Genomic DNA, 16,306 nt, shown 5'->3' with positions numbered 1-16,306 from the left:
TAAAAAAAAGTTTTTTGCAAAACAATAACAGATCATTCCCATTTCCATTTGCTAACTCATCTTGTCTATCAGACAAAGATTCAGATGTTCGTACATATTCTTCTCCACAAATTAAACAAACAAAAAAACACTCAAAAAACTCTAATTTAAAGTTTTTTGTTCTGACCTCAGAGGAGGCTTGTAATGCAAAGCTTGAAGATAGGGCTTCAAAGGTAGCTAGTGAAAACAGAAAAGTTGAAAAACAAAAGATTTTGAAAGAAAAAAAAGAAAACTCTGCAAAAACAAAGCTAGATCATATATCAAACTTGAAATTGACCAAGGTGAATGAAAAAAAACGATATTTTGTAAGAAATATTTTTTTAGGTATTTTTGTTCATTTAAATTCATCTTATTTGAGTGTATAAATAATTTAATTGAACAAGTTATTTTGATTTTATGGTTTGCTTTTTATTTTTTTTATTTTTTTTAATTTATGACAATAAATCAATTACAATGCCCTATTCAATCAAATACAGCCAACGGCCAATAAATGGTTAAGATGGCCAGTAATTGGTAAAATTGTTTACCTTTAATATATCTGGTTATATATAATTTTATGTTATTTATAATCACAATAGTCTACTTAAAATGTCAGAGCTTTTAATTCTCTAAAATTTTATATATGGTATGTAACATATACTCAAGTATTTTTCTGTAACGGGTGTTTCTTGTAAAAATGTGTCCAGTAATAGGCATAAGTACCCTATGTATAAACTCTTTTTTTGCCTTTTTGGTTTCTTCAATTAATTTAAAATCATTAAGTTAAAAAAATATAAGTATAATACAGAAACATTATTGTTATCATAAGCAATTAAAATTTATAAAAAATATTCGTTTTTTAACCTTGAAACTCCTCTTCGCAAAGAAGAAAAATTGATAAAAAATATTAGGTTTGTGGTTCTTAATTTAAAAAAAGTAGAATTTTTTTTAAATTCTCAACCACAAACCTAATTCCGTTTTAAATATTTAAAAAGTTAATATTAGAAAAATCTTTAAGAAACGTAAGTAAACTCCTATTTTCACTTAGTGGCGCATTGTGCACTGCAGCGTTTATTTGTTTTCTATTCTAATGAAAGTCATGTAGTTTAAAAATGTTTTCCATCAGAACTGCACCAAGTTTGCATATTACACTAAAAATAGTTAAAATTTTCTCAAGTATAAAATTCTAAATCTAATTCTAAATGAAAATTGAATTTTTGCATTTAAATTATCTATAATTCATTTTAGTGTTTTAAAAAGATATAAAAGTTAAAGAATTGATAAAGGTAACAGAATATAAATAATAACTAAAAGAAAACTAAAAAACAAAAGAGAAGAACACGTGTTTTTATTACTATTGATAATATTTTGATAAAGCACTCCATTTTTGAATAACTTAACATTTTATACCTAATATGAAAAGTTCAAAGAAACTTTAATAAAGTATCTTTCAGATTAATTAATAGTTTTAAAAGATTTAAAAAAAAAAGAAAAATAATAACTTAAAAAAAAATCTAAAAAAAAATTATAAAATTATTTATATTTAAATATTCAGGCAGCCTAAAATGTTGAAAAAAAATATCTCTTATTAGAGTTGCTCTTTAAGAAATCATAATCGTATGCATATTGCTCAAAGTCCCGGCTTCTCCGGGCGGCCGACTGGCGTCATGAAATGCTTATGGCGGCTTTGCAGCTTCTAATTATAAAAACAATGAAAAGTAAAAAATCCAGCCAGAAATGGAAATGCCCACCATTAATTTATTTTTTCATTTGGATGTAAACAACTTTGGTTGTTTCAAAAATATTTTTAGACGACCGACTTTTTTCTTTGAGTTAATTTAAAAATATATTTATTTTAATCTGTGTTTTTAGATTAATATGTTTAATCTGTGTTATCAGCGTGTATGAATACAAAAATTTTATGGGTTATAAAATAAATTAAATTTTCATGTTTTATCTCTTCTTTTTTTTTTATGTTTTACTTAATTTTAACTTATTTTCAATTTAAAATCCTAATAAAAATCCTTCTATATTTTTATCTATATATGTATTTCTTGCATATATTACGTAGTGATCTGATTTTATATTCTAATATTTATATGGTTCTGGCGACAAGATCGAATATTATCTTCATCCAGATTCCAAGTTTATATGTTTCTTCTTCCAGATTCCAAGTTTATATTACACGAGATTCAGAAATTCAAAACGAGTGAAATTCAGAAGAAATCGAGTTAAAAAATTAGTTATAAACAAAGCGGACAGATATTGCACTGGATGTTAAAATGTGTAAATATATAAATAATAAATAAATAAAATAAGAAATATATAAAACACAAATAAAGCTGTTAGTTTTTTGTAATTTTTTCCATTTTTTATGGTGAACTATTTGTATACATTATTTCAACGCTAAATAAATTAAATAATAAAACTTTCAATATTTTTTTCATTGAAGTAACAAAAATGGTCGTGCCAATTGCCATGCTTTGTGTTTGAAGACGTACATTTTTTTGTCAACCTTTGATTGATCTATGTTGCGTGGTTAAAATAATATTTAGAATACTATAGTTTAAAGTTCAATTAAATTATAATATGAAAATAATTTGGTAACTGACGTTTCTATAAACGCAAACAAGAGTAGCGTTAGATGAATAAAGAATAAATAATTCATAAATTATATCGCATAAATATAAAGTCATTTAATATATTTACTATTTTCAAAAGCTTTTAAATAAAATTCAACAAAAAACTGTTGACATGTAAGTTTTAAACTTATTTATTGTTATTTTTTATTATTATTATTTTTTTCTATTTTACCTTTTTTTTTTTTAAATTATAAAATAAAGTGTGCAATTTACAATAGTGTAGTTAACAAGGGGGCGAACAAGATTTTCATTCTGTTTACAAATATCCAATACAGTTTAATAAGTCGGATAAAAGAAGTGCAGGAAGTCATTTACGGAAAAAAAAAAACTTATAGAAACGATACCAGTATAAGTAAAAACAATATTATTACTAAATAAAAAAGTGTATACATAAATAAGATGATAAAATATTTTAGAAAAAATTACGAAAAAATCGATGATGAAAACATTGTAGGTTGTATGTTTTATTTATTTGAAATATATCTTTGTTTTGAATATTAATTTTGAGTTGTCAAAATCGTGCGTAGTATGCATTGCTAAGACTTATATAAATATATACATATATAAATATAAATATATATATATATATATATATATATATATATATATATATAAATATATACATATATAAATATAAATATATATATATATATATATATATATATACTAATTTAGTATCTATTATATACTAATTTAGAATTTTCAGGTTTAATTACGAACTATTAGCTATATTTATATTACAATCAAACTGTAACTTCACTTTTTAATGGCTTCTTTAAAGTTTAGCTGTTTGGAAAAAACAGGTCCATTGATACAGGTGCAATAGGACTTTTACACATGGTAATACTTGCGGAAGGTTTCCTGCAATTTTTCAAAAATAAAGCATTCCCATCCACCGTTAGGAATAAAATTGTTTTTGAGGTACGTAGATGATAGCCACAAAAGATTTTTAAGCTAAGACAATGCCAGCCGTTTTCAACACATATTAAACAGTCAACAGCATGCCATTAAATACACAATTGAATCGGAGGGTGAAAATAAATGAATAAATTTCTTAGAAATCTAATTAACCATCAGTCAAAAAGGTAATTATGATTTTAACATCAATCGAAAAAAAGCAATAACAAAAGTTCAGGTTATGCCCAAATTCGACCACAGACCCTAAAATCTTAGAAAGTATATTTAAGGGATTTTTTTATAGAGCTTTATCAGTTTGCTCTGAAAAACTTTTAAATTAAGAAATGGACTTCCCAGAGGACATGCGTTGTCCAAAGCACTTCCGCCAGGCGTCCCCCTTACGACGCGTGCCTGCTGATGTGTTTGCTGAAAATGGATACAAAAAAAAAAATCACCAAACCTTGCATATAAAAAAACGACACTCAAATAATGAAATAGTCATATCTAACAATGAACCAACCATACTAACTATATCACTACAATGGATCCCAATATTATCACCAGAACTTCGAAAAAGTTAAAATGGGAGCAAGCAAAAACGTTGAAAGGAACCTTAAAAATTTGAAAGAAAAGTTCGAAAATCGATTAAAATTCATTTTAACAAATGCGGACCTAAGAACGGAGGTATGAATTTAGATGATGGTCAATATATAAAAATGCAATTGTGAATAATCTGCAATTATAGTACATTATTCCATCCGTGTGTATATACATGTATATGCATATATATATATATATATATATATATATATATATATATATATATATATATATATATATATATATATATATATATATATATATATATATATATATATTACTTGATAGAGTGCCTGCCCCAACCAAACCCTAAGTCGATGTAGCAACACTCCCTTGCGAGTCAGGCTATAAGATAGTCGATGTAGCAGCACTCCATTGCGAGTCATGCTAATTGTCAGTCGATGTAGCAGCACTCCGAGTCAGGCTATAAGATAGTTGATGTAGCAACACTCCGCGCATGATTTACAGTAAAAAAATAAAAAAAAAAACATTGGAACATCCTACTATAATTGTAGATTATTCCATCCGCCTGAAATATTCCGTCCTAATGCGTAAAAATCAAAACAACTATTTTTGGAACAAATCTAACGGCTATAATTTAAAAGCGCATCCTCGTTTTGAGTTGTACGCAAGAACTTAAATAATTCAGACCGGTCACGGAGAAAGCTTCAGGTTTATTTGTATAAGTTACATGACGCATAATATTACTATATTAATTATAATAATATTATGCTTAGTATATAAAGTGTTAAAGTTTTCTTTATGTCGCAGAATAATGCGCGAGTTCTCAAACCAACGTTTAAACAAACGCTAAAACACATCGCTCGAGTGGTACGAAGTAAATAATCCGCAAAAAGGTAGGACAGTTTACTCCAACGTAAGACAGTTTGCTCCGGAGTAAAGTGTCCTAGACGGACGGATAGGAGAAACTCGGACGTTCTACTCCGGAGTAAAATGTCCGATCGGACAATTTACTCCGCGGACAGTTTTCTCCCTGACAGACTACTGGAATAATCTACCACAGAACGCCATATTTTTTATACTTGCGTAACATGAAAGAAGCCCAATTAAAGCGAACTTTAAAGAAGCCATTAAAATGTAAAGTTACCGTTTGATTGTATTTAAATATTATTAATAGTTTTGAACATATTTTAAAGAAAAACACGATATTTTTTAATCTTGACATGTTTCGTAGTTAACATACTACATTTTCAAAAGATAAAATTACAAATTTAAAACTCTGGATTTAAATATAAAATCAAAATTTGAAGACATTACAGAGAAATATTAGGAGACAAATAGAATTGTTATAAACCAATAAAAGTTATAATACAAATTATAATACTGTAAATAGCGAAAAAATAAAAATAAAATATAAATAAATAAAAAAAAAACAACAACAACAAAAAAAGACAACTAGATAGACAAATTTATATTATAATGAACAGTTTGTTTATTTAAAGATGGATTTTCCTATTTAATATGGAATGCTTCTTTAATTTTCAATTTGTTTTTGTTAGAAGCAGTATCCAAAATTTTAAAACAATTATGGTTACTTAGATTTTTACAACTAACAGATGAAATTTAATGCATGTAAACATTAAATTGTTTGTCACTAATAAGATGCTCATGAATCCGTGCTGTTAAGTGTCTGGAGGTTTCTCCAATATAACTGGCATCACATCCAGCACAAGAAAATTTGTAAACAACATTGGATTTGAGTAGCTTAGGAAGTGGATCTTTTATACATAAATTGTTTTGCAATTTGTTGGTAGTGAAAATTAAATTAATTGTAACATCTTTACAATAATTTTTAATGATTTTAATAACTTTAATTATTAAACAAACGAGCGTTTATTAGCATTAGGGATGCGCCGAACCCGGTTTTTGGCGGAACACGAGTCGAACGTTCGGCAATGAAATTTTACAGAACACCGAACTGTTCGTCAACCTAACCGTAAGGTGAAAAAAAATAGTTTCGAAAAATTGTGTTATTAAACATTTAATATTTTATTGTGTTATTAAAAATTTGTTAAAACATTAGTAAGGGTTTATAAATTATGTTTATAAAATTTATAAAGTAACTTTTAAAAGTTAATTTATTTTTGGATGATTGTTTGCGGTGTAAAGAAAATTAATGTTAACATTTTTATTTATAGTGTAAATAAAAATGATAACGATTTTGAAAAAAATAATTAATACAATTATTAAAGTTAGGTAATATAAATAAATGTATAATCTATAACGTATTGGATAAAATAACATAATATGTAACATGTTGGTTATATTTTAAGATATATTTACACAATTTAAATTTAAAATGCTTTATTTTTGGTTGAACTTCTTTTTTAATATCAGGCAACCAAAAAAGTTCTTGCGGTTTATCCTAATTGCCTATTTCTAAGAAATGTGTTAAGAAAACTGGTGGTGGTGGAGGGATGATTTTGCATATAAATTAAAGCTTGTGTTAAGGACAATCATTGTGTTTCATAAGTTTTATTAGTGCGTTTTTAATTTAAAAGTCTTAAGTGGAGTATGGCTGTGTCAGATGCGATAATTCGTGTCTGTTTATTTTATGAGTTCAAACTTGGAACCAAAGCTGCAGAAGCTTGTTGTAAGATATGCGCTGTTTTTGGGGAAGGTACTATAGCAGAACGTGTTGACGTGCGACGAAAAATGGATTATGTACTGCAACAAAAAACGAACATATCATTAACTGCTCCAGTAACAATCCAGTACCGATGACTCCTAAACCAAGCATTCACCAACAAAAGGTTTTACTGTATGTGTATGGTGGACTACAGCAGGTATCGTTCACTATGAGTGGCTACCAAATGGACAAATCATTACTGCTGAGATATACTCAGCGCAATTGGACAGAGTTTCGGTTGCTCTTCACCAAAAACAAGCAGCTTTGGCAAACAGAAAAGGTGTTGTATTCCACCAGGACAACGCCAGACCGCACACCGCAAAAATCACGTGGGGAAACTCTAGCACTTTTACAATAGGAGATTCTACCTCACCCTCCGTCTAGACCTTGCGCCAAGCGACTATCACCTGTTTTTGGCCCTGGATAATCATATGAGGAATCGACAGTTTCGAAATAGAGAAGATCTCGAAGATGAGTTAGTTCAACTTTTTAGCTACCAAACTCAAGACAAAAAAATGAAATATACCAGCTTGTTTCACGATAGGAGAAAATTCTTGCTGAAGGAGACTATTTTTTAGAATAAACTTTATTAAAACTGTTTTTATGTGTATTTATTTATGGATCTCCAAAACCGCACGAACTTTTTTTGTTGCCTGATAATTTAGAAAAATATCTTGTAAAAGTATAAAACAATGTCTTCTAAAAAAATGTTTTTCAAAATTATTGTGGAAATACTTTGAAGTTTCTAAGAAATACATTCGTCTTTGTACCTGCCTACTATCCAAAGCAATACTTTCTAGAGGTGGGAATTGTCTAAAGACGTTTACCACTAGTGTAATTAGGTGCCATTTAAAAAATTAGCACCTTGTGGAGTATGTATTGGCTGAAAAAGAGTCTGATAAAATAACACACTGGCTCAATAATGAATTTTCCCAACAGAGAGCAGTACTCAGAGTTATGCATTTTCTAGAAAGTCACACAGGAAAAAATATAAGTGAGTATTTACATAAAGGTTTGCTAAGTTTTGAAATTCCGCACACAAAAATTCACATTGTTTTACGAGATAATGCTGCAAACATGGTAGCTGGCATTAAAGACAGTGGTTTTAAGTTAATTCCATGTTTTATACATACAATACAGTTATGTATACATGACTCAATTTTGTCACAACAATCTGTGAAAGAAATTTTAGTTTGTTGCAGACGTCTGGCAACACATTTTCACCATTCACCAACAGCAGCAAAATTAGAAGCAATTTAGGAACGGCTTGGTACAAATAAGCATAGGTTAATGCAAGATGTTACTACAAGAATAGTTCCTACAATATGATTGAAAGGATGCTTGAACAAAGAGTTCTTATGGCAACTAATACAGCTGATCATGTTACCCAATCAACATTAAATTCATTTCAATCGGGCTTATTAGATAAAATTTTTCACATTTTAGAACCATTTAAAACTTTAACCGTTTATCTCAGCAATCGTGAGGCATTTTTATCAGATGTTATTCCTTCGATTATGACTCTTAAAGTACTTTTTAATCAAGCATTAGTTTGTGAGGCTTTTTAAAGTATAAATCCTTTAGTTGAACAATTGAAAGAGTCAGTAGACAAAAGACTGAGTATATTTTTACATGATAAGTATTTATGTCTTTCCACTTTTTGTGACCCTAGATATAAATTAATGTATCAAAAGGAAAATGGGTGAATGTAATAAAAAATTAGCTAAATGAGCAGATGCAAGAAATGCAGCAACATAATTTAAAACTTAAATCCTCTGATTCTGATTGTGAAGAATCCACAGTAAGTGACACAAATGAAATGTTTGTGAAACCAGCGTATCCAAAATTTAATGAATGTTTTCGGCTAGTTTCCAAACTGACTACTATAAATGAATGTGATTCCAATTTTTCAATTATTAAAGAGAGCAAAAGGAGTAAACGGAAAAAAAAAAGTGAACGGGTCAGCAATTTTGTTTCTTTTGCATTTATTGAAAGCTAAAATAAAAAATCTTTAAAAATGCAAGGCACCATTTTGTAGTGAAGTGTAGTGCACCATTTTGTAGAGAAGTGTAGTGCACCATTTTGTAGAGAAGTGTAGTGCACCATTTTGTAGAGAAGTGTAGTGCACCATTTTGTAGAGAAGTGTAGTGCTCTATCTAAAAATATAAAAATTATTTTAAAAAATTTAATTTTGCCTTCACAAATCTCAAAATTCTCACCTTCGTGAAAAGAAAATTAAAAAATCAACTTCAAAATTCCGAAAACTAAAATTAAATTTTACTAAATAAAAAATGCTGTTTTGTAGAAAATTTTATGACGATCAAGATTCTCTTTTCAACATTGAACTTGCTAGTTCCGGAAAAAGTTATGAGCAAAAAACCAATATAAATTTTTTTCGGGGAAGAGTAAATATGCTAATTGCTCACACTTATGCATAAAGATGAGCGCAGTTAAACTAATTAATAACTATTTTTTAAAACGTAAATAAATATGGCAGCCTTCGCTATTTATCTAAAAAATTACAAATTGCTCTAGCATTTCAAGTACCACCTCAGCATGTTTCATCATCTTCATCCAAACCTGCTTCATCATCCTCAACTGAGCCTGTTTCATCATCTTCATTCAAGTCTGTTTCATCATCCTCACCCGAGCCTGCCTCATAATCCTCATCCCAACCTATATCATCATCTAACATCAGTCAGTATCAAACTCCAACGATTCGCCAACTTCAAAATTTAACAACAACACTAGTGACTCCTGCTCAAATGTATCAAATGTTGTAACACTTCACAGAAAGACTCGAAGGCAATTTAAAAAATGTTTTGCAACATCACCATATTAACACGCAAAAAAAAACCAAAAGAGTCAGCATTCCGAGAGTTAAAGGCCAGTGTCTAAGTACATCTGTGGTACTCGAGAAACTTAGGCAAGATAACGAGGCCAAAAAGTCAAAGCAATTAAAGAAACGCAAAATTTACTTCAGTGAAGCTTCAGATGAAACTCAGCAAATGCAAATGTTTAAAAAAACCGAGACAAGACAAAGAAATCAAGAGGTGCAAAAGTGTCCCAGAGTTTGGGAAGAAGAATTGCCAATTCAAAACAAAATGTGGTACCAAAGTGAAGCTTTTAGTTGCAAGTCTTGGGTTTGTCGGTTGTGTTTACCCAAAAAATACAAAATCGGTGAAGAGTATTTTGCATAAAAAAATGCCGCGAACCTGCTTCTGCCAATGATACAAATATTTTTTAATAAAAAAATTTACTTTCTTAACACCCTTATTTAGTTTTGATTTTTAATATCTTAAAAAATTGTTATTAAAAATTAACTAGTTTATTTTTCCCTAATTATAAGGGGAAAAGTAAACGTTTTTTTTCTTCATAGAAATCGATTTTTTTAAGGGTTTCAAAATATTTTTTTTTAATTTTTATATATTTATATAATGTAAAAAAATCTCTTTAAAACAAAAAAAAAAAAAATAAACGTAAAATATTTTTTCTTTAAAAAAATGTTTGAATTTGAAGCTAAACCGTTTACTTTTACCCCAGTTTACTCTATGCAGTTTACTTATTCGAACATTACTATATACATTAGGCTCATCCATAAATAAGTTATTTGTAGACATACAATATCTGCTAAGCATATGCTAAGCATATGTGCATACTTTACGGAAGTACTCCACGCAAGGAAGTGAATTATGATTTGTGTCCCATTCGTTAAATTTCAATTTATACGGGTCTACTCTACTAACAAGCTTTAATTTCGTAAAATACTAAATTAGAGTAACAGCCTATAATGTTTGAGCATATTCCTCTATATTCACAACAATATAAACAGTTTAACACCTATCGTTGAAACAAAAATATATAAAATTATATATTAGGAAGTAAAATTTCAACGACTTGCTGAAGATCTTTTTTGTGAAGAACTTCATAAACATGTGAAGGATTTCATAGATATAGGCATACTACTAGTTTTTAAGTTTTTGGGGTTTATCGTCCCCAAGCCTGATATTTTATAGACTTATTGTTATTGTTATGTTATGTTATTGTTATAATCCTATAGGAAAAAAAAAACTACCTTTTTGTCGAGTTTTTGAAACAGATTTTTTAAATGGTTAGTGAAAAAAAATCTGTACATAATTAAACAATCCTAAAAAAATTTGATTATATATAATTTTTAATATGCTGATTTGGCATTTTTGTTTAAATTTGAGCATATTTTCAAGTACATGTACCTATTGAAGAACTTTGTTTTGAGAAAACACAAAAATGAAAGCAAGTATAACTAAGTCATAAAAATTCAAATTCCTTTTTTTGGGGGGAAGAATCTTCATCTTATTCAGCTGGCTTTATTCAACTAATCTTTTTTTGACTGCTTTTTTAATTTTCCCTCATTTTAAACTTTGAGTAAAAACTTAGCTTGAGCTGTTTTTGTTTACATCAAAAATAGTTTAAGATGTATCATTAAATACAATGAAATAAGGCAAAACTGCACAGGCTCTAACTTCAGTGTTGTATATTAATCCATGTAGTAAATGTAACTAATTCATAAAGTAAAATCAATTTTTTAAATGATAATCAATATTTTCATCTACATTGCACAATTTACAACATACTTGAACTGTACATAAAAGTCCTCGAAATGCTACAACTTATATTATAAGTTTTTTGATTTGATTCCTATTTTTTACATCTTACATATTTTAAAACCAATGAAGACCTTTATATCAAACTTTCATCAAATGCGTATACCTTTCTTAACTGAAGGGTTCAATGTAAAGAGCAGCTACCTTTAAACACACAGCTTTTAACTTTAAAGTTAAATTTATGAACATCAACCCATGCAAGGAGTTAAATTGTAAATAAAAAGCCTATGTTTTAAAAAAAAAAACATTCTGGAATTTCAGCTAAAGGTAAACACAAATTTTCAACAATTTGAGGTTATTAGTATTAGTATTTTAGTTTATAGTAAAATCGTAATCATATGGATCATCTACAACTTTTTTGTACGAGTGTTATTACCTCTAAAATCACACACATAAGTTTGCGGTTTTGCTTGTTTGTGTTGTGTTATTGTTCATTTACATTTTACTTATTTATTTAATATTGAGTTTTAGTTTAAACAAAAAAAAAATAATTATATCATGAGAAAGAGAATTAAGTTCTACATATATTTATTCAAAATAATAAACTTTTTAACTGTCTTTTTGATAGAAACCACTTTAACAGATACCAGTAACTGGCCTTGCGTTAAACTTAAGCGCATTTGTTTGACCTTTAAGATGGCGTCGAGTAACAATGTTTACATCATGACGTCAATCGAACACCATTGGCAACTAATTGAATAAAAAATATGAGGTTTTTTTTTTTTTTTTTTTTTCTTTCTATTTATTTCGTCATTTTACACATTTTACAATGTTATCTATAAATTTAAACAAATATATATAATTACAAGCTGACTGGGGCAAGTAGAAGTCAAAATGACTTATCATCAAGCCCCTTTGTGAAATACAAAAAAAAAAAAAAAAAAAATACAATTAAATTTTACATTTTCCAATATTACATAAAAGAGTGTAATTATTAAGTTTTAAAAAAAAAAAAATGGTTAGAAATTTTAGAAGGTTAAAGAAGAACTTAAAGTTAAAAAAAGAACTTAAAGTTAAAAAAAGAAGAAATTTAAGATAAAGTTAAAATATGAAATAACAAATAAAAAATTACAAATCTGTACATATTCGTATACATATTAAAGACAATAAACAAAAAAAAAAATTTAATTCGCTTCATATGCATATACATATTCAATACAATATTAAAATTAAATAAAGTACATAAAAAATTAAAAATACAAAACTATTTCGATTTTTTTTCAAAAAAATGAGAGAATGTACGTAATGTTTAAATTTAGTAAGTGTTTTTTTATAGTTCTTTTAAATGTAGCAATAGATTTTATTTTTTTCATATTTTCGTCAAGAACCGAATTCCACAAGCGTGGTCCCCGGCATATAGTCGAGAAGTCAGATTTTTTGAGTGATGTTAGTGGGATGTAGTAATTACTTATTGAATGTCTTGTTTCATATTTATGATTAATTCGAGTGAAACTTTTAAAAAAATATTTTGGAATCATTTCATTTTGAAGTTTAAACATAAATAACAAGTTATGGTATATATTTAGTTTGTATACATTTAGAGCATTTATTTCCTTGAGTAACGGCTCGGCACTTTCGTATCTACTTGCGCCCAAAACTAATCTACTTGCTTGCTTTTGTTTTGTATAAATAATTTTTAGGAAGGATAAATGATTGTTTGCCCAGGCAATATTACAATAGTTAATATGACTATGTATAAATGAAAAGTATAAATTTTTTAAACATAAATTATTTAAAAGATGTTTTGTCTTGTACATAATCCCCAGGGTCTTTGAAACTTTGTTCTCGAATAGCTTTATTTGGCTTTTCCAATTTAAATTCTCATCGAAAATTATTCCTAGTATTTTCATTGAAAAAACTCTTTTTATTTTGATATTGTTAATTGTTAGTTCAGGTAATTTGAGTGGAAGGTTCTCGGATTTAGATGACTTAGCAAACAAAATATATTTCGTTTTTTCAATATTTAATGAAAGTTTATTTGCTTCAAACCACTCATTAAGATATATTAATTCTGTGTTTACAATATAAAAAATATTTTTTAAATTTGAGTCAGAAAAGAAAACATTTGTGTCATCAGCAAAAATAATATAATTAAGTATTTTTGAAGACAAATAAATATCATTAATATAAATTAAAAACAGCAGGGGTCCAAGTATTGATCCTTGGGGAACTCCGGGATTTATTGATTCAAATGGGGAACATGTTAAGTCATATGGTACTCCTTGTTTACGATTTTGTAAATAACATTGCAGCCACTTTAAATTGGAGTGAACTACTCCATAATTGTGTAGTTAATAAATTAGAATCTTGTGGTTGACAGTATCAAATGACAGCATCAAATGCTAGATCTAGAAAAATTCCGAGTGTGTAACTGTCGTTATCAAAACCATTTAAAATTTGGTTGGCAAGATCAATTACTGCATGTTCCGTGGAATGGTTGCTGCGAAATCCAAACTGTTTATGATAAAGAATGTTGTTTTTTTCAAGATAATTGTACAGTCTGTTGTGCATAATACGCTCTAGTATTTTGGAAAAACAAGAAAGTATGGAAATTGGTCTGTAGTTAGATTTTATTGAGTCATCACCGCCTTTGTATATCGGAATTATTTTTGCTAATTTTAGTTGGTCAGGAAAAATGCCGTTTTTTAGGGAAAGATTAAAAATTTTAAAAAGAGGTTTCTCTATAATATCTGAGACCGCTTTTACAACATCAGGGTTAACCTTGTTAGCACATTTTGATCAAATTAGATCCGATTTTTTAAAAATTATCACACAATTATAGTCATCTAGGCTCACTTGTCTCATATTAAAGTAAACTTAATGCATTTTTTTATCGTATTTGGCTCATCTTACACGTTTCCGAATTAAAAGCTAATTACATTGCACGTTTTTGCAATTTGAAATTAACTGCCTCATTTGTCTTGTATCACCACCTTACACATCTTATATATTTCGTGTAAACTCGTCAGTTATACATACGAAGCAATCATGTCACAGTAGCGTTCGAGTTTTTCAAAGATAAAAGGTAACTTTATCTGATTTTTGTATTTGTTTCTCCGAATGTATACATACACAAATGCCAAATATTTTTTAGGGAACTTATCTTTAAGTATCCCTAGAAATTGAAGGCTAAAATACAATACAAGTTTAACATACCTCCTTGTGGATAAGTGTGTTTTAAACAAGTATTATTTCCATACACAGGATACATATTGGATACAACTTCTAATGTATAGTCTTTGTTTCCATTGTATCATGGGCTTGCTATCCTTTTTTCTATATGTTTAACGACTGTTTGTGTTAGTTTATAAAAGCATTATTCTTGCGTCTATTTTTTCTGCGTTGCTTTTTTGTTTCTTAAAAGTAGATTAGTGTTTACATTTTAATGGGTTTAATTTTAAGGAGTTTGGCTCCGAGTAGTGTGTCCTTTTAGTGTTGCAACATGAGCGAGGCTTGGCGTCGGAATGGGTTTTTTATACTGATTTCGATGATAAGACTCCGACGGGAGTTTTTAGGAGTTGGTGAATTAAACATTCGAAACGTCAAAATACCAGGGTAGAGACCCCCTCAAAAGGGTCAATACCATAACCATTTCCTGATGAGAATCTGGTATTTACACTACCTAATTCGTTTGCTTTTTTCTCAAACACTAATGTATTTTTTATGCGTATCTTTTTTGAGTTTTTTACGCGCGAGTTCTAATATTTTTTGGTAGAATAGCTTAATTGTTTCATTTGTCCGGTTATTGGCTTTATATGTTGTTTTTGTACTGTGTTTTTGATTACTATGTTTTTGTCCGTCTATTGTCTCCACATTCATACTGTTTTTATATGTGATCCCATGACGTTGTGTTTAATTATAAGGCTATGATAAGCAATTTTCTAAGTAAGACATCTCATGCACGCACGCGCACCCCTACCACTAGGTCTATTTTTTATTTTTTGTTTTGTCTAGTGTTTAATAATATAAAATTATTCTCAATTACCCGTTTTTATACAAAGGCAGAGCAGCAAGCTTTTTTATACTAAGATTAATAAATTAATTTTTTGGATTGCTCGCCCTCACCAAAAACCCTTTTGCGCGGGCAATTTAGCTCCACTGCGCCTGTCCCTATTTTAGTCAGTCGATGTAGCAACACTCCGCTGCGCCTATCCCTATTTAAGTCAGTCGATGTATGCACACTCCGCTGCGTCTATCCCTATTTTCAGTCGATGTATGCGCACTCCACTGCACCTATCCCTATTTTTTGAATTAATTTAAGCGCGAGTTAACCACAGCGCCAGCACCTATTTTTAAGCAGTAGATACTCCATTACACATGCGCACGCCCATATCTATGTTTTTTACATACATATTAAGAACAATTTAAGGCTCGCATTAGCGTTCATGGACTACTTTGTACATAGGAATTCCTTTCTACAAATCTTATTTAATATAGCTTCTAAATCTTTACAATTTGAATATATTAAATTCTTACTAAGTATATGAACGTTTAGCTCATTCGGTTAAGACATTAAATATGGCCGCGGAGACCCGGGTTCGCATCCCGCGTCGGCAAACTTTTCTTTCTCTTTGTACTTTTTTTCACCTGATTTCTTTTAGAGCCTTATGAGATTTACTCATTTATTGATCCATATCAATGTTCGCATACCTGTTAATTAGTTCATAGTTTTTTTAAAAAAATTATTTCTCAGTATAAAAGGCATAAACACACATGCGTTTGTTTAGTAGGCCTCGATTACCATATGTCGTTCACATACTCTCGATGTTATAGCGCATATTGGATCATATCACCTTTTTTCTGTTGAATATATGTGATTCTTTGCTAACTTTAAATATAAGATAAATTAATACATA

Source organism: Hydra vulgaris, chromosome 09 (assembly GCF_038396675.1).
Source record: "Hydra vulgaris chromosome 09, alternate assembly HydraT2T_AEP".
Lineage (NCBI taxonomy): Eukaryota > Metazoa > Cnidaria > Hydrozoa > Anthoathecata > Hydridae > Hydra > Hydra vulgaris.
The sequence above is the reverse complement of the archived record's forward strand: the minus strand, read 5'-3'. Positions refer to the sequence as shown.